The sequence below is a fragment of the Vombatus ursinus genome, unplaced genomic scaffold (assembly GCF_900497805.2).
Source record: "Vombatus ursinus unplaced genomic scaffold, bare-nosed wombat genome assembly UNPS02014809.1, whole genome shotgun sequence".
Lineage (NCBI taxonomy): Eukaryota > Metazoa > Chordata > Mammalia > Diprotodontia > Vombatidae > Vombatus > Vombatus ursinus.
Genome location: NW_020954587.1, coordinates 5,828,196 through 5,855,716, shown reverse-complemented (window position 1 = coordinate 5,855,716; position 27,521 = coordinate 5,828,196). Strand labels below are relative to the sequence as shown.

General features: G+C 47.6%; 1 protein-coding gene across 6 annotated transcripts in view; it reads left to right on the top strand.

The window, feature by feature from the left end:
* Positions 1-27,521, top strand: part of BCOR (BCL6 corepressor) — a 151,679-nt gene that overhangs the window by 67,066 nt on the left and 57,092 nt on the right. For 5 of the 6 annotated variants that reach the window (XM_027875646.1, XM_027875644.1, XM_027875647.1 and 2 more), the window contains exon 1: positions 22,183-22,500. The exons of the other annotated variant lie outside the window; for it this stretch is intronic. The gene's annotated coding sequence lies outside the window, so the exon portion shown is untranslated. Of the gene's footprint in view, positions 1-22,182; positions 22,501-27,521 lie in introns of those variants that run through there. 6 annotated transcript variants of the gene reach the window in all.

Genomic DNA, 27,521 nt, shown 5'->3' with positions numbered 1-27,521 from the left:
TTTATTGATTACCAGTTTATTATTGTCTGGCCCCAGGCAAAATTCCCAAGGTGTTATTTTTATTTTTTCCCCTTCAGTGCCCTTCTATTGCCCTTCCCTACCCAAGAGTGTATTTATTCCATTCACATCTGGCCTTATCCAAGGCACTCCATGCTTCACAATTTTCTCCAGACCTTTGAGGTCAGGGCTAACAGAAATGAGTAGAAATTGCAGAAGAGCAAGTTCAGGCTTGATTATAAGGAGAAACTTTATAACAGAGCTGTCCAAAAGCGGAGTGAGCTTCCTCCAGAAATAGTGGGTTTCTTTTAACTAGAAATCTTTACTTAAAACTTGTATGGCCACTTGTTAAGGATATCATAGAATGGATTCTGGATTGGGTAAGATTTGGATTTGGCCTCTGAGCTTTGAGACTCCGTGAGTTTCTGTATCTTCTTATCAAAATTTACCTATCCTAAGACTCACTCACACAGAGCCCAGCTCTCTCTGGCTCTTTAATCTGATAACCTAATCCCTGCCAAAACATCTGGTGCTAGGTTAAGGAAGGAGTTGAATGAAGGTTAGATTAATGTGTCATCACTCGTTTAATGTATCTTTAATTTAACAATGACCTCTAGAAAACATTATACCATAAACCAAATTCTAGATAGTAGGGTATTGCAAGAGTCACCAAGGTAGCCTCTTAGTAAAGTTCTGATGCCTCTGATGATGATGGTTTCTTCAAAGGAACAAGTGTGGCACAAATTCTGAAAAGTCCTATCAAGTTGGAAAATACAGATTTGGATCTGTTGTTCAAGGTCATGCTCATCACCAAAAGTTTATTGATTAGGCGATTTTGGGGGGAAAAATATTACACCAAATCAGGAAAATGAGGGCCAAAAGGACTGCAACCTGTGTCAGTGGACAGAGTGCCTACACTGATGAAGTAACAAATCTTTGATTAGACCTATACTCCAAAGAGATACAAGAAGGGAGGAAAAGTATTCATACATACAAAAATATTTATAGTTCTTTTTGTGGTGGCAAAGTATTGAAAACTAAGGGAGTGGCCATCAATTAAAGAATGGCTGAACAAATCATGGTATATAAATATAAAGGTATACTATGGTGCCATTAGAAAAGATGTTGAACGGAGAAATTTCAGAGAAACCTAGGAACATTTATATGAACTGATGCAGAGTGAAGTAAGCAGAACCGAGAAAAAGGTTTATGTGATAACAACATTGTGAAGGCAAACACTTTTGAAAGACTTATCTCAGTGACCACTGATTCCAGAGGACTGATGATAACGATGATAATCTGTGCTACCTACCTCTTAACAGATAGGTGATGGACTAAATAATGTATAATAAGACACATTTGGGGACATGGCCAATTGGGAATTGTCTTGTTTTACTTTTCTCTGGGGGAGGGGAGAAGGGAGAGAAAATAAATTCTTGTTAATTTAAAAGCTAAAATTTCCTTTTTAAAAATTCACATATCTTTCAAGTAGGTAGGTAGTGTTGGCAAAAGTCTGAACAACAGTATCATTTAAAGAGAATAATAAAGTATCTAGTCTAATCCATTCATTTTACAAGAAACTGAAGACAATGGAGTTTAGGTGACTTGCCCAAAATTACATGGCTAATTAGTGGAAATAAAGATTAGAACTTAGTTCTCCTGGCCACTAGTCCAGGCTCTCTCCAGTATAACAGGCCCCTCTCCAGTCTTTTAAAAGGCTAGAGTTGTCACTGAAGGAACTCAATTTGCATCTTTTGGGGGAAAAAAATCTATATTCAGTTTTATTGAATTGTACATAGGACAGAGACTGTAAGCATGTAAGGATCATTTTTATATTTCTAATTCATGATAACTTAGCCTAAAACACCATGCTTTCTGTGCTTTTAGAATATTTAATAAATAATAATAGCTGGTTTTATATTCCAAACAGTAGACCATTTCAAGGGTCATCTGGCTAGGACATCAGGCTTTTACTCAAGTCCAATTCTGATGCTTTTATATAGTACAAAAATGCCATATTACAAAGTATTTTCTATATACTATCAAATCTGGTCCTTGCAATAACCTGTAACATAGGTGCTGTTAGCCCTGGATTTGGGATCCAAGGACTTAAGTTTGAATCCTTACAACTTGTGTGTCTTTGGCTCAATTGCTTCCTCTTTGGGCCTCAGTTTCCTCAACTGTAGAATGAAATGCTTGTACTAGGTGTCATCTAAATTTCTTCCCAGCTGTAAACGAAAGATCCTATGTGTATTATTCATGTTAGAGAAACTGAGGCTAAGAGTCACTTAATGTGACTTCCCCACATCATACAGCTTGTGAGCTGTATTTGGGTCTTTCTGACTCCACATCCAACAGCATTATACCACAATGCTTTAATTGAAGAATTCATCTCAGATTTATTGTTTTGTTTTTAAAAACTGAAACCCATAATATACCAATCAAATCCAGAAACTTTATCTTCTGCACATTTTTCATGTGGCAATGACGACTATGTCCAAGACTGAGAAACTCTGGTGAATCTTGTGAAACAAATGCATGAACAAAGAGGAAGTCAACTGAAGAAGAAATTCAGTACTACATAAATCACAATCAGATTTGGAGCAAAGGACAGTGGCTATTTTGAGGAGACTGCATTTATGTTATTTTGTAGATTGATCTTCAAGACACAGCAGGGTGTTTTTTTGAGGGTGGGGGTGTTTTTTGTGCCAGAGGCAAGTCATATGGATTTCACAGGCAAACAGTGGGGCTCAGACTGGCACTGAAACCCAGGGAGGGCATCCACTGAGGAATTTAACTATCTGCATTGGGCTGAATATGACAATTATCAGTTCTTAGTGACATACATAATCCCAAGTTTTACCTCACAAAGACAAAAGGGCATCATCTTAATTCTGCTTCCTGTATCTTAGAAAGCTATCCAAGGAAATATGAAATCTCAGAAGGACTAAGGAAGCAAATCCACTGCCTGTATGAAATCAGGCCATACTGTCTGGACTTAAAAAATAGACTATTCTCTCTCACATTCAATTGAAACACATTTCTATAATGAAACTGTGGAGCCACCAGAGAGATTAAATGGCTAAAGTTGACTAGTTTGAAGTCTGACATAGTGACTGGAGGTGGTTCTTAATAATGTGGGCTAGAAAATTTACTGACCCTCTTCCTTGCACCTTTCAGATGCTAGTCAAGTTTCAGAGCAATGGTGTGTTTTTCTCTTAACCAATTTATGCTACCTTTGCTGCATAATCGAGAGTGGGGCAGAGTAACCTTTGTGAAAATTCAAATAAGAAAGAAAAATACTCTCCATGAATATAAAAAGTCAATCTCAAATTTACATCTAGTATCAAAAAAAAAAATTCCTAAAGAAGTACAGTTTGGACATGGTAGGGCCAAGAAGTTTTCTATCTGTAGTTCTGCAGATATGTAAAATCTTCACTGGATTTCCCATCCCTACTATGTGGAAAGAAGCCCTTATAGTCTACATGGCAAAAGGCTCGATCTTTTATTCAGATAACAAAGTCAAAAACATGGTCACAATATCACTAGCAATGTTTATTACAAGAAGAAGTAAAACTTTTTTTAAAAAGTTGTTCCAATGTTGAATAGCCAGGGTAGATTATAAAAAGAAACCAAGAGAATCAATCTTTAGATGTATCCCCAAAGCATTTGATTTGGGGAGAGAAGGGGTGTGAGAAAAACGTTTTAAAAAACAGGACCTAAGGTCTATGGCTCTGGATGGTGACTAAAATGCCATAGTCACTCTGTATGCCCCTCCCCCCAAAGTAAATTAGGTGCTTTATGATAATTATGATAATTTATGATAATTAACCTAATATACTTTATAGGTACAACTGTTAATTCTGTGTGACCTTGGGTAAGTCATTTAACCATTCTCAGCTTAGGTTTCTCATCTATAAAATGGTAATAATAATGCTTTTTTACTACCTATGTCATTAGTGTGGTAGGGTAGTGTGAAGAGTATATCAGATGAGGTAAATAAATCTCTCTATAAAGCTTAAAAATTCAATATTGGCTAGACCAGATGAGCTCTAAAATTCCTTTGAGCTCCAAATCTATGATACCATTAATAACAATAATAATAATAATAAGTGCTTTGTTTAAACAAATTACATGAAGTTGAAGAAGGAACCCTGGTTAATTGAAAAGTTAAATATTAGTAGTATTTTGTATAAAGATCCCACTGTGAAAGGGTTCAAATCTTGACTTGACTTCTTACAACCTTTTATCTGTTCAGTGATGTGGTTGTACTAGATGAGGGGTCTCCAAATTGGGAGAGATGGTATGACCCCAAGAGGTCTGTAACCGACCAGTTAGAGTGGCTTTCCACCTACCCTGCAATAGCCAATTATGGGGCTTGTCTTCAACTTAACCCTCATTCTCAACGCTAAACCATTCTATCTTCTCACTGCTAGGTCCCAACCTCCTCTCTTCCAAGATAAGCTCCTTAAGGAAGTTATAGCTAACCTGTAACTTCAACAGCAGCAGCTTCATAGGTGCCAATGAGAAAATTCCTTCTTAACATAGCACACTCATGCCCTGCCTCCAAATTCACTTCATGGCTATGGAGGCACCCTTACCTCCCCCAATTTCTTCTAGAATGGAAGAGAGTGAGTTTCACAGACTGATTACTGAGCACGTATAGACATGGTGTGCTCTTTCTTGCAGAATCCATCATATTACCTTCCCACATATAGACCCCAAACCAACACCCCTTCCAAACATTCTCCAAGATTCTTCCTGTCACCTAGGTTCACAATCTCAGTGTCATCCTCAGCTTCTCTTTCTCACTCTTCCTTGTTTCCATCTCCATAATAACTTTGGCATCTATTTTCTTATCCGTACTCACATAGCCACCTATGTGGCTGTCCTACTGTACTACTGCAATGGTCTCTTCACTGGTCTCCTCAAGTCTCTCCCCTTCCCGTCAAGTCCTTTGCACAGCTGGAAAATTTTGTTTTCCAAAATCATAAATCAAACCATCTCACTCCCTACTCAGAAGATTCAAGGGGCTCCCTACTGACTGTAGGAACAAACAATATTTCATCTTTATTCATCCTCTTTTAACTTCTATTTTGATTTAAGTTTTATAGTGTACATAATTTTTAGTACATGTATATGTACATAAGTATAGTATACCTACATACTTACATATAGCACACACACATATATGTTGCTAATCAGTCACTTATTCAAGTATTTATTAAGCTAAGTGCTTGGGATACAAAGAAAGACAAAAACACAGCCAGCTCTCAAGATGCTCACATTCTAATAGGTGAGAAAATATGTAAACAACTAGGTACATACAAAATATATACAGTGTTAAAAGGAAGTAACTGAAGAGGGAAGGCACTAGCAGTGGAGGGTCTGGGGAAGGTTTTTTGCATTAGGTATGGATTTGCAATGTCTTGAATAAAGCCAGGGAAGCCAGGATGTGGAAGTGAAAAGGGAGAGCATTCCAACAATGGGAAACAGCCAATGGAAAGGCACAGAATTGAAGATGAGTGACTTACTTGCTCAAGGAACAGCAAGGAGGCCAATGTCATTGGGTTACAGAATTCATGGAGGGGAGTAAAATGTAAGAAGACTGGCAAAGTAGAAAGGGGCCAGGGTGTGAAGGGCTTTCACAAAGAATAAGAGCATTTTATATTTGATTTGGTAGGTAATAGTGAGCCACTGGAATTTACTGAGCAGAGTGGTGTCATGGTTAGAGGTATGTTACATACTGAAGGTATCGAAAAAAGTTGAGAGACCTGCAGCCTAGATGACTACTCAGGTCCCTTTCAGCACTGAGTATATGATCCTAGAATAAAAATACATTCTCAACTGTTCTCCATTTTCATAAAGTATGATCAGAATTTCTTGACATTAGTAACAACCATAAATTAATGACAGAAAATGGTTGTAACAGCTGAGGTGTCGTATGCAGGTTATATAGTCCATTTTTTTTGCTTCTAGAGGATTAGGCTCTGCTTTTTCAGATGTGCCACATATTCCCTTAACAAGTATGTTACTTCCAGGGTGTCCCTGCTAATGCTGGTACTAATGACACTTCAACAGCAAAAAAGCTTCTGTAAATGGATTAAATGGAACATTCATGGAGTGTTATGAGACCTTACTTCAGCCTCCCTAGAAGTTATCTGCTCCACTTTTCATGTTTTCTTCTGCCATGACCCTAGAGGGAACCATGAAGAGGAAGACCTTTCAGTAGTCATTTCCCATTTACATTATACATGTACAGAAGCACATAAAATGACTTTGCTTTTAGGCCTGCAGTCTTTTTTATATCAATTCTTTGAACCATATATTGAGCTGAGGCACCAGCATTGTTCCAATTGTCAAGAATTTCCGTTAAAACCCCACCACCAACCCAGTTCTATTATCAGAGATCGACTGGGACCCAAATCTCCAACCTACCTTCTAAAAATTCAGTGGGGCTTTAAATAAACTGCATGCATTTGTCCCAAGAGGAAAAGCAAACCCAAATGAAAATGAAAGTACTCAGAATAACAAATATCACAATTCTCTAGGTCACTTTATTTAAGAACCTCCTGAAAACTTTATAAAACTCAAATAAGTTTTCTTTTATTTAAGTACCATTTAGATCTGTTAAACGGCACAATTGTTGAAAAAAGTATAGGGCATATACATTCTTTTTTTTTATATATACCATCATGGTTTGTAAAAAGACATTACTGTCCATCCCTTGCCTCCAGTAAATAAAAGAGAAAAAAGAGAGGGAGAGAAATATCCAAAAAGAGGACAAGAATCCACCTATCCCAAACCAACATGTTTCACATTAGTCTGTAAGAAGAAAAAAAAACCAAGCTCCAATCAAGAAATTAAAAGTAATGGGATGTGGGATAGCAGGCCAACCTCACAGTCCTTTGTGTTTTCCATCTCTCTTCACCACCAACCCCCCAGCAAAGCGGTAGGAACCAAATAAATAAATAAATAAAAATGGAGTTTCCGTAGTAACTTCGCGAATCTGAGTTGAGTCTGGCCCGAGTCTCTAGCACGGTATTCCTGGTGCTCAAACTCAAACCTCGGGTTTCCATCCCTCCTCTTCCTCCAATATTCACCACCACCCCCTCCAAACACGGGAAAGGACTGACCTTGGAGCCTTCTCGGGCTCATCCTGTACCAGGCTCGAGGAAACAATTCTTGTTTAGTTTGCAACAGACGAAAACGTAACCCTCTCCAAGGAGGCCAGTTCCCCCAGGATCTCTCTCTGAGTGCTGTGTGCACGAGCCGCAATACTCCGCCATCAGAGTGCAAAGCCTCCGAGCCCCACCCCAGCTCTCCCGCCGGGCTCGGCCCTGTTCTTACGGTCTAGTATGCCGCTGCCTCCGTCTGCGCTGAAGTCAGCGTTTGGAGCTTCTAGTGAGGGGCCAACCATTCAGATCTCAGACTGGATAAGGAAGGGGGGAGGGGTTGGGGAAAGAGATGACTGCCCTGAAAGCATCCACAGAAACGTGTGCATGCCCAGGACTGTGCAAAGAGAAGGATGAAGGAGTGATGTGCTGAGTCTCCGTGCATTATTAATCTGTTTAGGGTTTGGTGCCTTTTTTTTTTTTCTTATGGTATGGGGATGGGAGGGAAGGCAGCACCTTGTAAACGAGAGATTTCCTGTTCTCAAGACTCTGCTTGCAGAGTTTCAGTCCTGCCCTTGAACTGACAAGTGAATATCTGCATCTCAACCAGGCAGAAAGTAAATCACACAGCGTAGGGCTTGGGCAGGGAGGGAAGGAGAGAGAGGAGGAGGAGAGCTGTCTGCTCACCGCAGCTGGGTTGCTAAGAGCTCAGACTGAAGAAGGCCTGCTGTTTTCTCGCGCCGCTAAGCCTAAGCCTCGACCTGCCCGCCCGCCTTGCCTTTGGAAGCATGCTAAGGTTGCGGCTACTCCCCTGGTTTGGCCCGGCCCGGCCCCACGTCCGGGCCTCGGTGGGGGAGCCGCCCTCTCGGGTTCCCGAGCTCACACGTGAGAACCGGAGGCTTGGCGGTGACTAATCTCCGACTTCAGGCCCTCTGGCACGCAGCCTAGTCCTGTCCTCCCTTTTGCCCTCCCGGCTCTTTTCCCGCTGGGGAATCTAGGTAAAAGGAATCACGCACAGGCCTTCACCTCCCCCCTCCCGTCTCCCCTTCACTAGTGTGCCCTCCCCCCAAAGTATGAAAAGTCAGTCGACACGGTCCCCTAAGGAATTACTTTAACTTTGGCCTCTTTCAGACCTAGTTCTGAGTGTGTTTGTGTTTCCTTCCCAGTAAGCACTTTGATCCTTTCCTAGGAGTCCGAGGAGGAGCTAGCGTGGAGTTGTGGCTTTTAACCCATTGTGTGCTAGGAGGATAGTGGACTATGCTTTTTATAGTAACTAGTAGTGGTTATAGTGGACTGTGGGTTTTATGATAACTAGTAGTGGTTATTTGGTTTGGGTAACATAGAAAGGGGGAAGAAACCTTGCTAAACCTCTAGGAGGGGGTGGGATGCAGGGGGAGGGAGAGCAAACTCTTTGCTAGAGAGCAGGCCTTGGCTGAGACTGCTGGCCGTTGGGAGCAAGAGTTTCTAGTTAATATTCACCATAGATAAAGTGAACCTGAAGGACAGCAACCTGTCCTGCCCTAGTCAAAGGAAGGCTTTAGGAGGTGGTGGGGAGAGTGAGTGGAGAAGGGAAGAGGTTAAGGGTCCACACCATCAACCCTGCTTGCCGAACTGTAAGGCCGAGGGACCTTTCCAGCTGCTCCTAACGCCTTCTCACCTGGTCATGCCCCACTGTAAGCTACTTTGGGACAAGCCAGGCACCCGAGTTAATGATTGATTTATTGGCCTCAAGGCATTGGGCCGGTCTCCTTTATATTTGCCTAAACTGGAGACCGGCAGTAAAAGGTCCCTTCGGCTGTAGCCACAGCTCAAGAGAACCGGGCAGCGGAAACCTCGGAGAGAAAATCAATGCAGCTGAAATGAAGAAGCGGACAATTTATTAGACCACATCACGCGACACACGATCTCGGGATCACGAAACAGACGAAGGCCCGTGACGTCTAAAGGAAACATTGGGAAGCGCCACACGTAAACGCTCTGGCAGCTGGTGATTAGGTAGCCCAGTTTTATGACTAATAATGGGCTGCTTGCCTGCCCTACACAACCTGTTCGGTATGAACTAGGGCTGCCCAAGCCCAGGCCCAGACCGAGGAGTAGGAAAGATGAATGCTCTGCGGGAGTCAGGCAGACCGCGTTGATAAGGATTTCCTCTTAATTTCTCGCAGAAGGCAACACAAACACCTTAAATCAAACTGCTCCGACAACCGAAGGCTCCACACAGACACATCAATAAGGATTTGGCCTCTTGCGTTCAAACCAGAAACACTTGTCCTATTTTTATGCAAATGAAACCACACAAATAGATTTCACCAGCTCTGGGGGGAGGGACGAGGTGAGGAGGGGGGCAAGAAAAGAGAAAGGGAGAGGAGCCAAGGCTAGAGCCCTTCCTCACTAGCACTCAATGTACTGTATTGGGATAGGTGCAGGCTCCATATCCCGCGCCCTGCGGTTCCTCCCCCAGCAGGGTGGCTCTATGCCAGAGCCTTGAAGTCAGCCACAAATAAACGCTGGCTGGGAAAGCCCGATTAGGAAAGGGGCGAAGTGAGCCTGTGACTAATCGCAGAGGCCTCGGACTGGAGCACAAGGCCATGTGCATCTGACATAATCGACACTAAAAGAGGAGATGGCGACGCCGAGCTTAATTGCAGACTTAAAAAAAATTGCTGGTTGAGCAGCTCCAATATAGATATTGTATGGACCCTGGGAGATCTAGGGTAACCCTAGGGGCTCTTGAGTTTAGTACTGAGGTCACCTCCTTTAGGTGGCTTTTTTTTAATGTAGTTGGCGGTGAAGGAGACTAGGCGAAGGGGGGAGGGGTACCGAGTAAGCCTAGGGAGAGTAGTTTAGGGGCTTGCAGGTTCAAGAGAACGAATAAAAGCTCTTTGTGGCCAACTCCACACTCCCTCCTTCCTCCTTTTTATATTTGCTTACCTTCACTCCCACTGCTTTCCACCCCGACCTCGACAAAAACACTAGCAAAACCGTCACTTGCTGACTCCTATTAGGAGCAAATCTCCCAGTTAAAATTCAGGCCCCAGTCTTTTTTATCATTCTAGAGTAAGCTGTCCCCTCCTCCCCATCCCTCCCCCCACCCCATTCAATGAAATTGTTTGGAGATGGTGGAGACAGAATAGACCAAATAAATAATCTCCTCTTCCCTCCCCCACCAGACATAAATCCCCAAGTGATAACCAGGAAGGGAGGGAGATTTTAGCAGATTCAAGAAAGAGTGGGTAGGTCACGTTGTTTCGATCTCCAGAGCAGACAGACACCCTCCAAAGGTTCCTTCCTGCTCTTGTGGTCATTAGGGCCCTCCGGTTCAAATCTCCTTCCTGGCTTGGTGATGCCTCTCGAAGGAGGGAGGAAAGGGGAGGCGCGACGCTGCATGGGGGGTGGGGGCCCACAGGGTGAGGGTGTGTATGTGTGTATGTGTTTTGTGTTGGAGGGCGGTAGTGGCGGGGAAGCTCAGCGGGAGATGTTTCCACCATCCTTCCGTCCCTCCCTTCCTTTGCTGCCAAAATCCCCCGGCCCCTCCCCACATGAACTGCCTTACATTAAAACCAGAAGTTTAGTTTAACCAGAGATCGAGACAAAAGCGAACATTTTGCATAGACAGTGGAAAACAAAAGGTAGAAAATGGTACAGACCCACCAAAAGGCGACTGGCAGTGAATGGTGTCCAGCCGAAAGAGTGCGGGGGAGGAAGTGGAAGGACAGGAATAGACAGACAGACTGTGCTATCTGGCCAGAGCTAAAGTGTTGGGGGGGGTGAAGGCGGGGGGCGGGTGGAGGCGGGCTGGGGGGGAGTGGAGAAAGAGATACTTCGCCATCTTTTCATTACACACACACTCAGACACACACAGTCGCGCTCAGCTCGGCCGCAACGTCTCGCTTTCTTTTTTAACAGCAGAAAACGTGCGATTAGCAGCCAGACAGGCGGAGACTCCGTGGCCCCGCTGCCGCTGCTGCTACACACAACGCCCGCAGCAGCAGCGCTGCCTCCCAACCCTCCTTCCCCCACCCCCTCCGCCTTCTTCAGCCCGTGCAGTAATAATCCTCGCAGCCAGCCCTTGTGTGCACTCTCATTAAAGAAGGGAGTTTCTCCCTCCCCCAACCCCCCTTTGCGCTTTAGCTCTGCTTTCGCTGGCACAACAACGCCTTCCTGAGCCAGGACCCGAGCTAAGAAGAGACAGGGCGGGATGATCACGAAGAAGGTGTGTGTGGGGAGGGGAAGGGGGTCAAGTGTTGTCTCAGGCTCTGAGTCAGCTCCCCACCCCTTGCTCTTCCTCCACCGTTACCACCCCCCCCCATACTTAAGGACCGAGAGGAGGAATTAGGTTTGGGAGAAGGGACGGCGTTACCAATCTTAGGAGTGTTTCACAGCCTAATTTCCAAAACGGTGTGACTAGGTAATCGAGGTCAGCCTAGTACCAATTCGGGCTGGAGGCCCCTATACTAAGAGATTAGTTGATTCTTTGGGCTTTTTCCATGTCGGGGACAGATCAAGGGGCCTTCGATCCTGGAAGCAAAAGAAGGACTATCTTTCTGAACTGGAGTTTGGGGTGGAAGTAGGAAAAAGAAGCAGAGGAAAAGGACATTTTATATACATACTTTTCTTTTATATAATTTTAGGGTGGACAGCTCTAGACCTTGAAGGCAAAAAATAGATCCCAGTATGACCTGTTCGTTACTCCCCCTCCTCAGAAAACAACAACTTAGGACAGCCAGTTTAGACCTCCACTGTGTTTGTACCGAGAAGGAAATACAAATCAGCCAGCAGACAGTTCTATCTGGCCTCATTTTTGCTGGGGCCCATTTTCTCCGTCAGATCCTGCACACTACCCTAGCTAAAAGCCACTCCCAAGAGAGACATGCCCCTAGCTGTAGGGCCCAGGAACAGGTGTTCCCGCCTGGGGGGGAAGGGATAGTTGAAAAGAGAAGGAGAAGGGAGTGGGGAGCCAGCCCAGGGCTGCTGCTAGTGCTCCCTGTCTCCCTCCTGCCCAGGCCCGGGGAAATGTCCAGGGCAACACTGGGTCTGCCTAGGCTTCTCCAGCGGAGATGGGGAAGAGGGAAGCTGGCAATGCGGGAGCATGGAACGCTCCCGGTGGCCGAAGGCACCACATACAAAGGGAGGGGTGAGCTTTGGGGCCCCGTGACTGCAGGGGCAGTTTAGGTTTCCCGGGATCGAGCCGGAGGAAGCACCCCGGCAGCCGCCGTGTTGCTGTCGGAGCGGCGCCCGCCCAGGGAAACCTCTCAGTTTCTGGCAGCTCCCGCAGTTCACAGGAAAGCGCGCTTGCTCTCCTGCTCCTCCTCCCCCTCCTTCCTGCCTCCCGCCCTTCTCACACACACCCCCCAGCATCTCCCCCCCGCCCCGCCTCGCCTCGGCTGCCAGGCTGTGGGAAGAGGCGGGGGGTTGTGGCGGGTTGGGAGGGAGAGCCGCGGGGCTGCGAGGGCCTAGGCCCTGAGCCCGGGCAGGGCGGGGCGGGGGAGGGGATGGAGGAAGGAGGAGGCGGGAGCGCGGGGCTGGGCTGGGCCGGGCTGGGCTGTGCAATGCAGCGCTGCTTGCACCGCCGAGCCTCGTGAGCTGCTGCTGCCGCCGCCGCCGCGGCTGCTGATATGGCCGCGGAGATGAAAAGCTCCTTGGTCGCCGCGGCGCCACAGAGGGAGCGGCTTGGCCCCGCTCGGCTTAGCTTCCAGTTCAGTCCTCAGTCCCCATTCCCCATTCCCCATCCCCCATGCCCCCAGCCGAGCGGGACCTAGCCCAAGCGGGCCGGGCCCGGAACATCCAGGTCCCGCGTCCCCTCCCCTCCCCAGCCTCCCGGCCCGGGTTGGGTTTTGGGCCTCTGCCAGGCGGATCGCCCGAGGGGAACTCTGGCGGTGACTAATTGTGCTCGTGTGGGGCTTACGTGAGGCAGATGCTGTCATCGGCTGCCCACTCGCTCCGGAGCCTACGCTGTGGCCGGGCTTCTCGGAGAAGGGCAAGAGGAGGAGCTTCTCGGGTCGTCTGCAGCTGCAGCGGCGGCTGTCTCTCCTCCCTCGGGGGAAAGCCAGCCGCCAGGCTCCTACCCCGGCGGGATGGGAGGCCCTGGGGGGCGAGGACGAGCAAACTGCTTAAGAGGTTTGGGGATGGTGGTGCACAACCCGTCCTCTTTTGTGGCGGGTGCAAATATGTTCTTCGGGGTTGGGAAAGTATATCCGGGTCCAGCTGATGAGTGTGTGTGTGTGTTTTACGGCGTCGTTACGCATCCTTCGGGAATGAGCTTGGGTGAAATGTGTAAGTCTATTGGGGCGGTGGATGGGTTGCTTTGGAGGTGTACTTGGGCTTCTACGTGCATACGTTAGGGTGTTATATCGAATCAATCGGAAACCTAGGTGGAGAGAGGTCCTCGAGTATACCTACGGAGAAGGATGATAAAAATGACTGGGAAGGGTGGGGGAGTGGGAGGGGGAACCAAAGGGGATTTTGTACCAGGGCCTGATGTGGATGGAGGGACTGGCTAGATGAGCCTAGGCTGCTACATAAGGTTGGACATAAGCGATGTTTTTTTTGGTAGGCCTCGGAGCTGAAGGTAAGTAGGGAATTGACCCAAGGAGGGAGGCTACAACCAAGATTTCTGCGAATCCCTGAGGTGTTCAGGTGCAGCCTGGAGTCAGCTGCCTGGGCCTGGGCTTTTAACATCCAAATCTTCCACTGTTTGATCTAAATCATCATCAAGGGGAACCAAACTCACATGGCGAATGAGTTAGCGGAATCCTTTCGGAACATTGTTGTGCAGAAAGTATTTACATTTAAACCACGACAACAGCCACCGGGACACTACCAAGGTGCTCCTGCATCCAGTGGCATGAGGTGCCTTTCCTTCTTTTACAGGGAATTGTAAAAGTCAGCACAGTTTCTTACTTTGCATTAACAATCACCACATGTTGACATAGTTATGTGACCCTCCCAAATACAACTACCTGTTTAGTTTCAACACACTGAATGATTAGTAAAACAAAAACACCATTCCTTACCTAGAAGAAAAACCTGGTGGAATACTTGTGGGTAATGACTGAGAGGGTGAGGTTGGATGCAGAACAAATTCTATTTACACGTCCCAGGTTTTATTTAGCCTAATTACCGGAACAACTCTGGCCCCCAAAGCTCAGGCTTGAAAACGGGAGTTTGAAGTCTTCCTTTGCCTTCCTAGCCCCATGGAATCCGAGGTAGCTACTGGGGAAAAGGAGGTGAATTTTAAATGCCATTTCGAAGGGAAAATGCTTTCCTTTGGCACTTTTTTGCTCTTTTAGATGCAGCTTTCGAAAAGAGCATTTTTGCGAGATAAGAAGTGACCGATCAAAATCGCTGAGGGGAGGTTGTAAGCAGCCGCTTTGCCCCAGCTTAGTGTTATCTTATCTTTCACACTTGCATGGAGGAAAAAAAGTGGCTTATCTTTATACCCACCCCCATCTCGCCTTAATTGCTAAAAAAAAAAATTGTGTTGCCTTAAGCTGCGTGGGGGGGGGGGTCTCAGGAGTGTCCCCGGAAAAGGCAGGTTCAACCATTTAAAATGTGGGCCTTTCGGGGTGTGTGTAGGAATATTTGTTCTCTCCCCCAGGCCATTTCTTGCTCAAGTGTAGCCTAAGGGCAAACACTCAATTTTTGGGTATCCCTTCTCACCCCCCCCCCCCCCCCCCGGGAAAAAGCCAGAATGTCTTACTTTTTGGAGACGGCAGGTTTACGAAAGGACACCTTCTCATCCCACACTTTCCCCCACTGGATCTACCCATCATTCATATCTACCAAAAGCCAGATTGCCTGGGGCAGGCTCAGAGCAAGCTAAGTCTTTGCTCCGGACCTCCCCCGCTTCCTTATGGACACTCCACCCCCCACCCCCGAGCTTTAGCCCCATCTACTACCATCTTGCTTTTACTTCCACAATCCTCCCCTACACGCACACACTTCTTTTGGAAAAAGGGGCTGGTGAATCTGTGATTCATCGCCTGTTTCAAATCATTAAAATATATGCTAATGTCTACAAAACCACACTTTTAAATAATAGCGTTCTTTCCTTCCACGCTGTTACATTTAAACTCTAGATCTAGCTGGATTTTTCTTCTCCTGGCGGTCATTTGTCTGTGTCATGGGAAGGCCACTAATGGCCGGGATTCCAGGCGGTGTGCATTATGCATTATGCCTCCATAGCACATAGACACTATCAGCCTTTGCAGCACAAACTACCGGCCATCTCAAACCCTGCTTTAAAAAAAAAAAGAAAAAGATTTAATAGTATCTTTGCAGCTAATACGGGCCGGGGGGGGGGGGGGGGGGGTTAAGCTGATGAACGGAGATATTAAGTGGGAATCATAAAAATTGACTCTGGGCTTGCTTAGCCTATGTGGAATCTTCGTTCCTTCGTGTAGGTACCATGTTTTTTCTCTGGGTTTGAGCTTCTGCATCGAAAAATACTCCTGACAATTCTGTCCACTTTGCTGAGTTCATCGATGTCTGTGTGGCGCTTAAGAAGGTTCAAGATCTTACCAACCATCAGTACTTTCATTCTTGTTATTTGAATTCCCAGCTTCTCTCTTTGTACCCTCTTGCCTTTCCTTACCCTTCCTGATGCCTCCTCTTTTCTCCTGAATTCTTTTTGCTCTGACCCCACCTCTCAACTTCTCATTATTTAGCTCCCTTCTTTTCCCTTACTTCTTTCCCAATAATTACTCCCCCCCCTTTGCCTTGCTCTGACCTGCCTAGTCTTGCTTGCATCTTTGTAATCTAACGAAGAGGACCGACAGAATTCCAGATAGTCTTCTCAGCTATTATCTTGCTTCTTCTGAGTGCTGCCTTTTTCCGGAGTTCCCAATACTGGCAACTGAGTTTTCCTAATTGAGTTGGTCTGCCAGTGGCTTGGAGTTGAAAGAGAATAGAAGATGGGGGTTGGGGGGCAGGGGTAAAGATGCTTGGGAGATGAAAGCACCTCCTAGCATACCTAGTTTCTTTCTTAACTACTGGTCCTTTAGTGGAGACACAGCAAATAGGGAAATTCAGAAACAAAAGGGCAAGGGTTGTACTACTGGGGCTATCCTGGTATTAACTTCCATCTTTCAGGTGGATCTAGGCATTTTGAGTTGTGATTCTCTTCCCATGCCCTCTACCCCACTCCCAGCTTCCCACCTACCACTTCCTGCTGCTTGGGTTTAAAATCTGCACAGGAGGAGGCTTCCTAAATAAGCTAAACATCAGAGGTGAGATATGGTGTTCAGGTTTATCTAGGAAAAGCATCCAGCCTACCATGTCTAGATTGAGAGCTGTTATGCAGCTCTGTGACTCGATGACTTGTTTCCACCTGTTCCAGAGTGCAGGATTCTGCCCTCTCAAGATCTGCTATGCTAATCAAGACCCTGTTACAGTTATTTTCCTTTGAACTGCCTGAATACATATTAACTGGGAAAGGTAAACAGTGGTCATCTGCCATGCTGCTGGTATTTCACAAACCTGAGACTTGTTTTGTGTCAGAGTTCTGCAAACCTGTGTGACACAAACTAACAGCCTGAGTACGTTGAGATACAGCTGCCTTCTCTCTAATCTTTACCACCATCTTAATTTCCATTCCCTACCATTTCTACCCCCTCCAAACACAACCTTAGAAAGCTATCTTGAAAGATTTGTGTCCCTGACCACAGGTTACATTATTAAAAGTAAAAAACAAAACAACTTAATCACTTCATAATTCGAAGTATACTGCTGTTGTTTGAGGGAAGATGTCACATCTTCCTGAACAAACTTCTTAGTCTGGGTGTATCTGATTTTCAAACACATTCAACTGTTGTCAATTGGAGGAAGTTGGTTAGATGAGCTGTGGAAGGATGGAGGGTAGACTGGAAAGAAGGAAGGTGAAAATGAGATGAGGATGAATCTTTCTCTATAGCACTTAGTAACTGCCCAGAGTTATTTTACTATGGAACATGAAGTCTCTGTTGGAGTTGGGGTGAGTGTGAGAGAGGGGTGGTAGGAGTGATGGAAGGTCTTGAGTTGATATTCATAAGTGTTTAACATTAATAGACAGACTTATCCTTTATAAAGTAAAAGTGCAATGAATGTAGTCCAGATCTGTTCTATTGGGGAGGCAAGGAGCTCACATTTTGTGAAAATCTCACCTCCAGCATTTGAGGTATGAAGGAGGTGTCTCCATAAAATGACAATAGAAGATTGTCTTGCCTTTTTATTTTGGTTCCTACCCAACCAGTAAAACCAAACACCACAATAAACAATGTTAGGGACACATGAACAAATTGCATAGAGGATAACAGACACTAAACATTTACACACAGGGCATGGAGATTCCGAATTGCTGACATACTAGGGGGCTAGACAAGGGTGGGTGGTGCTGATTTTTGCCTGTGGTCCTTGAGTCACCATGGTATGGACTTCATTGTAAAGAGGAAGCTCTGACCTGGGGCCTGCTCCCTGGAGCCCACCCCATATCTTAACACCTGGCCCATTTCCTGAGAGTGTGAGATCCTGGATCGAATTTTAAGCAGTTGTTGCTGCCAGCATGAAGCTTAGTCATATTTTATAAATACTGTATACTTACAGAGAGACGAGGGAGGTGGAGGTGGGGGAGGACATTAATTGTGAATCCCCCAAGAACTAGTCTCACCTCCATCTCTCAATATTTCTTTATATCTTGTCTCCAATTTCCTCCCTCCCTGGTTTTTTGCTTCATTCGTCTCCTCACTCCCTCTCTTGCTCACTGGCTAGCTCTCTCTGCCTCTTGCTCGCTGGCTTTCATTGAAATCCTCCCTTCACTGAGTGCTGTGTACAGCGGCCTGACCTCCGGGTCAGCTCCCTGAAGGGCTAGTGGGAGGGGAGGAGAAGAAAGGGGGGGGCAAGGGGGGGGGGGGAGGAGATCAGGACGGCACTGAACAGACCGCGGGGCCCCCGTGTGTTCCTAGACTAACAAGCCTTCTCGGCTTGGAGTCTGGCAGCGCACTGGGCTGCAGATGCCGTTTAAAGCTATTAGTCTCTAATGTGATAGGACGTAGAAGGTTTTTTTATTTTGTGTTTTTGTGTGTTGGGTTGTTTTTTTTTTTTTTTGCAAGAGGCTGGGGTCGCCGAAGCATGATATTCACCAACCCTCCTCCTTTCTCTACCCCAAATGTTATCCAGCTTCCCTGAGTTCTTGGTTTCAGAAGGTGGAAACGGGGCCTCAGGGCAATGCGGAGGAGTACCTCAGAACGGAAAGCAAGACCAGGCATTTTTATTCTTAATCCAGCACGGAAGTGACCCTCCCCCTTAGAGTTATGTTAAATTGTGGAAAGTATTCAACAAATATTACAGGGCATATTGGGAATTTCTTCATATTAGCTTGCAGGAAACCCTTCAAGTTCTGAGGCCTATTGTGGTGACACAGAGCTTAGTATGGCAAAGACCCCATTAAAAAAAGATGAACACATCAAATTAAGCAAAGGTAAATTTACTGACTTGTTTTCTCCAAGCATCAAATTTCCACCATGTGCCAATCTTCACTGCCAGGCCACTTCATTTTTACAGCTTTTTGTTCTATTTATTTTAACTAGCAGACTTTTCAAGTAAGACAAACATGCCCCCAGGAAGTCGAGGGAACTGAACACTATCAGTTCAGCCACCTACTCACTCCTCTGGTCCCCTAGGTTTTCCAGAAGTTCTGGATTATACATTTGATATTGATATCCGTGAAAAGCTTGTGCATGGAGTGGGGGTTGGGGAAAAGAGGGAGAAGAGGTCGACTGGGTACTTGGTCTAGGGACTCTTCCCCAAGGGTTGAGCAGATCAGAAATAAACTGGCAATGCTATTGGCTCTCCAGCCCAACACTACTACCCCAAAGCTCTCTGACCTTTTGACCCAGTAAGCCACAAAACCAAAACACTTCATCTCACTCTCTGATTCATATTCGAAGATATTTTCTTATCCCTTTCCCTAGGAACACCCCAACTTTCATCCTCCAATTATTAGAGACTTTGTGAATAAAAGCCATACCTTGTCACCGAGTGTTTTTTTTTTTTACTAAAGTGAAGCTGGAGGAAAAAAGTACAGAAAACCAGAGGCCTTTTCTCCAGCTGTGCATCTGTAATTCACGTGTGTTCACTCTAATAACTTTTAATGTCTGGACCTAAAACGTCTTTATAAAAAATAGCTTTACAACGTAATAGTCCAGGTGTCTTTCTGCTTGTTACCGGAGATTAAAAAAATGTGTGATACATATGCCCCCAGAAATCGCTGAAAAATGCCTGCATTCCATTCTCAGGGATTGCATTCTGCAACTGTTCTTTATGGAGCTATCCAGGATGCAAACATCTTGAAAGCTGAACTTTGGGCAGCCTCATCATTGAAGCTAGCTAGGTAATCTCCTAGGTTAAGGCCAGTAATCGAAAGGTATTAGTGCCTGACATTTCACATCAGTTGCTCCCGCAGTTCTAGTGCTTAGAGATTGAGTTCTTAACAGAGTTTGACCATCTAGTTCTGCCCTGAGTTTTGGGTCTCAAACGGTAGATATGTTTCACTTCTGCTTTGAGAGGGCTGGCATTTTTTTTAATAGACAGAAAGACTGAGAACTTAAATAGAATGATTCCAGAGGCCTATTGTCAGAACTGAACTAAAAGGAGAAAGAAAACATGTGGTAGATAGACTATTTTCTCCCTCCACTTTGACCACATAGGCCACTTTGCTTTTTGTTTTTATTTATTTTAAAGGCTCCCAGTAATTCATATTTGTGTGTGAACGTGTTAAAAAGAATGAGAAGGAAATTTTGGAAACTTTTCTTCCTGTGGTTTTACATGCCTTATCCATTTCAGATTGATTTCTAGAAGATTTTCTGACGAAGTCTAAAGTACCTTTTACTCAGGCTTCTTCTAGAGCTCTTCTCCCCCCCCCCCCATATTTAGTACTCATATACATCAGATCCGAGAAGCTTTGAGCACCTAGTAAGGGAGGTCGTTGAGTCAGGTGCCAGGCTTTCCCAGACTAGTCAGGCCCCTCTTGGGCTTGGCTCTTCTGTCCCAGAATGGTCAGGTCTGGCTCCGGCACAAGTAACGCCTCAGTCACTGGGCTTTGCGATCTGGATGCGGCGGCAGCTTGGCGCACTGGGGCATTATTCAAGACGGGCGTGATGGACTGGAAATTTATGTGAAGAGCCTGAGCCAAAAGTTGCTCATTGCCAAGAAAAATTAAAAGCTATAGATAATTCAGTAACTAGGGGTTAAAGGTCCAGGTGGCCCCTCCGATCGTTGTGAGGAAGAAATTACCCTGGAAAGATGGGGGAGGGGTTATTGGATTATTTCTACCCTCTGGCCCCGTAACTCCTGAGCTGTTCATTCCCCTCCCCCAATCCTTCCCCCCTACTCCGGGACCTGCCATTTCCAAACAATTCCCACACTATTAAAATGTGTAAGGAAACTTGGGCGAGGAGATTGGGCGGAGGAGCCTGCTAACAAGGGTGGCATTTTCATGTAGCCCCTTGACACATAAATGTGAAAGAGCCCAGAAGAAAAGGGACTGGGGGAAGTAGGTTTGGGGTGGGATAGGTTGGAGGTGGGGAACAGGGGTGTGTAGGTTGGAGAAAATGGGAAGGGCGAAGCTTTAACACCCTCTTCCTTTGGGGGAGAGGCTGGCGACGGTGCCGGGAGGTAGGAACGACACAGGTTGGGGGTGGGAGGGAAAGAGAAGGGGCTGGTGGCGAAAGGCGGCGGCGGCAGCAGCAGCAGCAGCCTCGGAGCGGAGTCTGGCGGCTGCTGCTGGGGTTTTGACAGCTTTGGCAGAGCGAAGTGAGAGGAGCTTTATGGTAATTGCGGTTCTCCACTGGCCTTCTGGGTAGCGAGGGGAGTCTCGGCAAACGGCTGGGAGAGACCCCATTCTCCCTCCTCCCCCTAACTCCCGCGCCCCCTCCCTCCCTCCTCTTCCTCCGTCCCTCCTTCCCTCCCTCCGCCTCCCTCCACTCAGTCTCTGCGGGCCGCCGCCGCCGCCGGAGTCTCCCCAGCTTAGACCAGGCGCAGTGCCCCGGCCCGGCGTGCGCAGCAAACTCACGCTAGCCAGAGTCAGGAAAGGAGGAAGCCGGAGGGAACCAAGAGCGAGTAGTAACGCTTGGAGGAGAGCGAGAGGGACAGAAAAGATTGGTGGTGGTGGTAGTGGTAGTGGTAGTGGTGGTGTTGGGGGGGGGAGAGAATCCATTAAAAGGGAGAAATAGTGGGGGAAGCCTTTAAAGGTGGATACCTGCCCACTTCTCCCCAGACCTTAATCCCAAATCTCGATTACTGAAGGGGTCACGAGTTCAGGGGAAGGGGGAATCCCAAACTTGGGAGAGAAGAACGAGACGGCCGTGGCCCGAGCGCAGCGCCGGCGGGGGGGAGGGGAGGCCGCGGCTCGAAGGAGGAGGAGGAGGGAGGAGGAGGAGAAGGGAGGGAGGGAACGAGGGCGGGGGGGAACTGTGTTGGGAGCGCAGCGTGCAGCAGACGGAGCCCGGGCTCCCAGCGGCAAGGTGAGGAAGAGCCGCTTTCCTCGCGGAACAACGGAGGCAGCCTGAACAACAGCAGAAGCAGGCGCCGCAGCGCACCGAGGAGAGGGGCAGACTGAGGAGCGGGCGGTGGGGCGGGGGCGGGGGCGACCCCTCGGCGGAGGGGGAGCCAGAGAGCCCGAGAGGGATTCGGGGCCGCGGCGTCTCCGCGTAGGGGACGAGTTCGGCAACACACCCAGCCAGAGCCAGAGCTAGGGACAACATGGCGCTGTGGATCCGGCCCGAGCCCGAGCGGCCGCGGCGCCGGCGCTCCTACTAGCAGCCCCCGGGAGCCATCCGTTCAGCGCCCACCCAGTGCCGCGGCGTGGGGCGCTCGGCCGACCCGGCCGGGAAAGCAGCCGGGGGCCGGGGAGGTGAAGCAGCCAGAAGAGGAAGAGCGGGGCCACCCCAGTCGCCACCTGCCTGAAGGATCCAACCCTCCCAGTCCCGTCGTCTCCCCCCCCACCCCCCCGTTCCTCCTCCTCGTCCTGTCCCCTCCCCCTTCGGAGCCGAGAGCCCACCCCCGCGGCCGGCCCGACCCCGAGGGCAGCCGGCTGGCTGGCAGGCAGACACCGGGAGGAGGAGGAGAGCGCGCGGCAGAGCGAGCGGGCGACCAAGAGAGAGACGGCAAACTTTGATTCTCGCTTCGCTTCCTCGGACTGGTTCCTTCTCAGTTCATTAACACCCCCCCCTCTTTTTTTCCTAACCCTCCCCCCTCCCTACCCCACCCCACTCCACTCCACATTCTCGCCTCCAGAAGACTTGGGGAGGGGGGGAAGGAAAAAAAAAAGCCCTAACAACAGCAACTTAAAAGCGCCGGAGCAGAGGCTCTCCTTCGCCAGCCACTCGACGCAGCTCATCCCAGCTGGAGATTTAAGGTCAGTGCCCGGAACACCTTTCCCCGGGGAGACCGAGGGGAAGAACGGGCGAGCGGGAGGAGGGAAGGCGCACCATCTGGAGCTGTCCCCCGCCCTCCGGCTCCCCGGCCGGGACTCGAGGGTTTTCCCCCCCTTCCCCTAGCCATCTTCCCCTTCAGACCCCTCCCGCGTGCCCCGGGGAAGCTTTCCCGGCTCTGGTTGTACCCCCTCCCCTTTAATTTCTCCTTCGTTCTTTTTTATTCAGTTGCTATAAGTTATAAAATATGCAACAAACCTAAAGCAGCCCCAGCGTGGGCAGTAGGCAGAGGAGGGAAGGGGGAGGGGAGGGGGAGGGAGAGAGGATGGGTTGGGAGGGGGAAGGCGCTCCAGCCCCCGCGGCCGCCGCCGCCTCCTGGGGGGTTTGCTGCCTCCTGGTGTGCTGGGGGTGGAGGAAGGAGGGGGGCGGCGGGGGGGGGGAGACGGCCGAGGATCGGAATGGAAGTTTGGAGGCAGTTCGTGTATGTGCGAGCTAGCAGCAGCGACTGTGAGTTTGGGGGGAGGTGGGGGGGGGCGGCCGCGGTAAATTGGGAAACTGCCGATCGCTCCAGGTTAGCCCGGAGCAGGAAGAGGAGGAGGTGGGGGCGGCGGCGGTGGTGGCGGTGGAGGAGGAGGAGGAAGATAGCCGTCGGCTTTTTCGGGTCTGGAGAGAACTGTTTTAAAAACAACCAAAAAAAAAAAAACAAACCACGCCGTTTGGTTCTCGGATGACGATCGTTCTTTTCCGTGAAAAGATTGGGCGTGTGGTGTTGGGGGGCCCAGTGATCGGGGAGCACTAGTGCAGAGGGCAGCCCTCCGCCCTTCCCCCCTCCCCAAGGCCGAGAGGGCGAATCACACGGATTAAAAGGTGGGGGCAAGAGCTGATTGGGGGAGGAGCGGGAGGGCAGGAGGTGGGGGGCGATCGCCTCTACTCCACTCCTAGTCTAGCACTTTTTTTTTTAAACGTTATTTTATGCTGTTTATTTCACCACCAGCACCCCAACCCCCCACGGGGGCGTTGAGGACTGAGTTGAAAGTTCTGGTCTCCGAGGGGTGTGGGGGAGTGGAATTCAGTCTTTTTTGGGGGTGGGGGGTGGGGGGAGGCGTTAGTAGGTGCGGACTCTAGGAGACCTTGGTTGTGTGGAAACCAATTCCTGTCGGTCTCTTTTCCTTGTGTGCGGTTGTTTTTTGGTGTGGGTCCTTGTCCAGTGCCAGCGAAAAGTTTATTCCGCCCGAGGAAGCTCTCGTCCAGCGTGTGGAAAGGTGGCGGGGACGCTGGGGGCGAGTGGAACTTGGCGAATGGGGTGGCGATGGAGGAGATGGGAGGGCCGGGTAGTGCGGATGGGGGGGGCGGGGTTCGAGCCAAGGTGAACACAGGCCCGGCCGAGGGACCGCTTCTGCCCTGGAAGGCTGGGTGAATTCCTTGCCAACTCCGGTGGCTGTGTGCTGCGGAAGAAATATGTGTTTGCTGTTGATAAAGCGAGTCCGGAGCGACATTTGCGGGTCATTCGTGATTTAAAAAAAAAATAGTCCCTTCCCTTCTCTTCTCCCGCGTTCCTCCTTCCCCGTGCAGTTTCCCTGGTCTAGTCTTCCGCTGCTCCGAGGTCTAGGAAACTGCTGCTACTTGTATGTGTACCTGACCAATGGTAGGCCGAGATGGGTGAAGCTTTAATTTTCTACTAATGAGTCTTTTCCAGAAAGTAAGCTGACTTGCCACTTCAAGTGTGTGCGTATGGAGGAGGATGAGGAGGAGGGCTATGTGTATTTAAAAATAAACAACAGCAAAAAACGTCAGAGCCCCAAATTGGTGTGCACACAGACTGGTGGAAAAGGCTTATAGAGTCTAGACAGCTTTGGTTGTTAACCTTTTTTTTTTTTTTTCAGAGTTGTGTTAGGTATGGGAAGAGGTCTTTGGTCTCAAAGATAGGTTTTAGCTAGATTATATTCGGAGAATACCTAAAATTGGTCGGTTAGCAAAGATAAGGAGGAAGTCTCCCACCCCAGAAGGTGGTGGGTGGTAGGCACAGACAGCAACTTGGATATTTCTGGCCATCTAACACTTCTGTGGCATTGGAAACAGACACAACCAGCTGAAATCAATGGTTACTTGGTGTTGAGTTCGGCTTTGCTAATAAGATGGCGAGTGCGTGGGGTATTTTAATTGTTGGCCGTGTATGTGGGCAGTTCTGTAATATTCTTCTCCTTGTCTCTCTACTCTACCCCCACCCCCACTCCTCACCCTCAAGCCATTATTCAGTCTGCACTTTAAAATTACTGTTCTTCTGGGAGCGTTGAGGGGAAAATTGGGATTATTAATATTGTGCCTGGTTTTTAATTCGAAGGTGGCCAGCAGTGTGCTGAGCACCCTAATTGCTATGGGGGTGGGGTGGGGTGTGGATTATTAGGTTTCTTCTTTTGAAGGCTAGGGGTTTTGGTTTATCCCCAGTGCAGTACTTTGAGATGCCTTCACCAATAGGTGACTGAGAGTTAATTAGGAAGTATTCTCTGGATCAATGAGTTGCACAACTCATTAACTATTCTTCAGCCTTTTGCAGGATTGGGTCTCTGCCTCCCACGCTGCATCCACCTTTGAGAAGTGGGGGGGGGTGTTTTGAAGGTAGACATGGGAACTGACTGAGGGGGAAAGGAGAGAAGGAGGGGCAGGAAGGAGGTGTGATTAAGAGGCATTTAACTTTCCTGGGTATTGCCTTCAGTGTGGGAAACAGAGCCAGCCAAGACATCCATTTTTCTTCCTTGCCTTCTCAGTCGCTGTCTGTCCTCAGGCTCTGGCTCTGGCTCTTTAACACACTCTCACTCGCTAGCTCTGTCTCTGCCTGACTCTGCCTCGCTGTTCCTCTTCTTCCTCCCCCCCCCCCATCTCTTTTCTCTGAGAACCCGACGAGGTTTGCTCCCTGCCCAGTTCGGGATTAAACAGATAAAAATAGGTCTGCCCAGAGTTAGAGCTCCAGGGAAAAACCCAAGCTGAACAGGAGGAAGAGGGCGGCAGTTCGTTTGGAATATTCTTCCCTGGGATTGCTAAAGCTTGTTATTAGGGCTCGGTCAGCCTTACTCCCCTTTTCACCCCCAGGCACCTCTAAGGTGAATGGAGCAAACAGAGTTGAAGATTCCTGGGTTCTCAGGTGTTCTGGCTAGGCGATGTCAGTTTATACTGCCTTACAGGCTCTTAGAGCTGATAAATTGGAGCATAGAAAGGGAGAGTGGGGGTAATGAGGGAGGAGAAAAAAGGTCAATAGGGTTTTATGTTAACCCTTTAACAATGTGGAAGGTAATTTGAAAAATTAGTCTGATTAGGAAGGGGAAAGAAAGGTATGACCCTACCTAGGATTCCCTTTCTCTTGTATGTATCAGTGTTCCTGGGTACTCTGCTGTGTTAAGTATGGTGTTGTTTTTTGTTTGGGGTTTTATTGGGAGGGCAACCCAAAGAATCTGGTGCTAGATATTTATTCCCAGAAGTTCTTTATCAGAAACTCAGCTATAGCTTATTACTTTCCTACTTTTAAGTGAGGATGATGTGTCTGTCTGTCTGTCTCTCTCTCTATATATATAATAATATGTATATACACACATACACTTAGATTTGACTCCCTCATATTTGAAGATATGGGGCATGAGTAAATGAGTTCATTGGCCTTCACGTTTGCAGAAAAAGAAGTTAACTAATGCACATAATACAGGCACGGGATGACATACAGAATGATGTGATTGTGTGGTCCCAGAATCAGACATCTATAGGTCAGATTCAGAGATAGATGGAATGAAACTGAATGGAAAAGCATTTATTAAGATTTATTAAGCTCTTACTACATGCCAGATACTGTGCTGGGGACTACAAACAGAAAGCCACAGTCCTTGTCCTCAGAGAGCTCACACAGAATTGAGAGACAACACATATGGAAGAATTCAGCTATAGGGCAGCTGGAAAGGCCGGGAGGTCCTTAAGATTCAGTGGAGTGATTCTGTAGTAGGAGTGTGCTCTTTGGAAGCCTATGGACAGGAAATAGATTTTAGTAGATGTATAGACTATGTAATGATAGTAATACATGGGAAAAAATTCGGAGCTGCAATTATTATGTAGAAAGCTAGGTATGTGTATGCAGAGATAATGGTGACAAGTTCAGAGGAATGCCTAGTGTGATGTGTGTGTGTAGGCCTAATGGGAGATTGGTTCAGAAAATGAGGAATCATTTGCTAATGAGCTCCCTTTGTTAGACTGGTATGGATGAGGGGATAACAGAGGATTCCTTCATTCTTTTGGTGTCCTAAGGGGTCATGTCTTCAGGTGAAAACCATACTACTACTAAGTTTTCCCACTAAGTTAGTCATGGACTGAGACATCAACCGGACTGCTCAGACACAGGCTTGTACAATCAGATGACAGGGTAGAGAAGTAAATTTAAACACAGGAGGAAGAGTTGCAAACACACACACCTTTAGATATATGTTGCAGACAGGTAGACATCTACACAGACATTTCCAGAAATACACCATGAGAGACATACAAAAGTCAAAGACACATATATGCGTGTTCAGACAGAAACTCTGTTACAGATTCTTAGGGGAAGAGACCAGTAGGAACAAAGACCCATTAAAGGTGTATGAAAAGAATCACTCAGAGACAGAAAGTGCTTACATATTTGTATAAATAGTTCCTGAACACACAGACGGGACACGCTCACACACAGAGCAAAGTCACTTCTGTGGAGTGAGACCTAGGAAAATAAGATCCTACTTTTTTTTAGAGATTCTTAATTACCGGAACACATACATACATATACTTCTGCATGGGAAATACATATGGTACATTCATTGCATAAAAGGCAGTTAGGTGGCAGAGTGGGTAGAGTATTGGACTTGGAGTGAGGAAGATCTGAGTTCACATTCTGCCTCACACTTGGTAGCTGTGTGACCTTGGGAAAGTCATTTAACCCCAGTTTCTTCACCTCCAAAATGGAGATAGCATCTACTTTCAGGCTCAAAAGAGTACA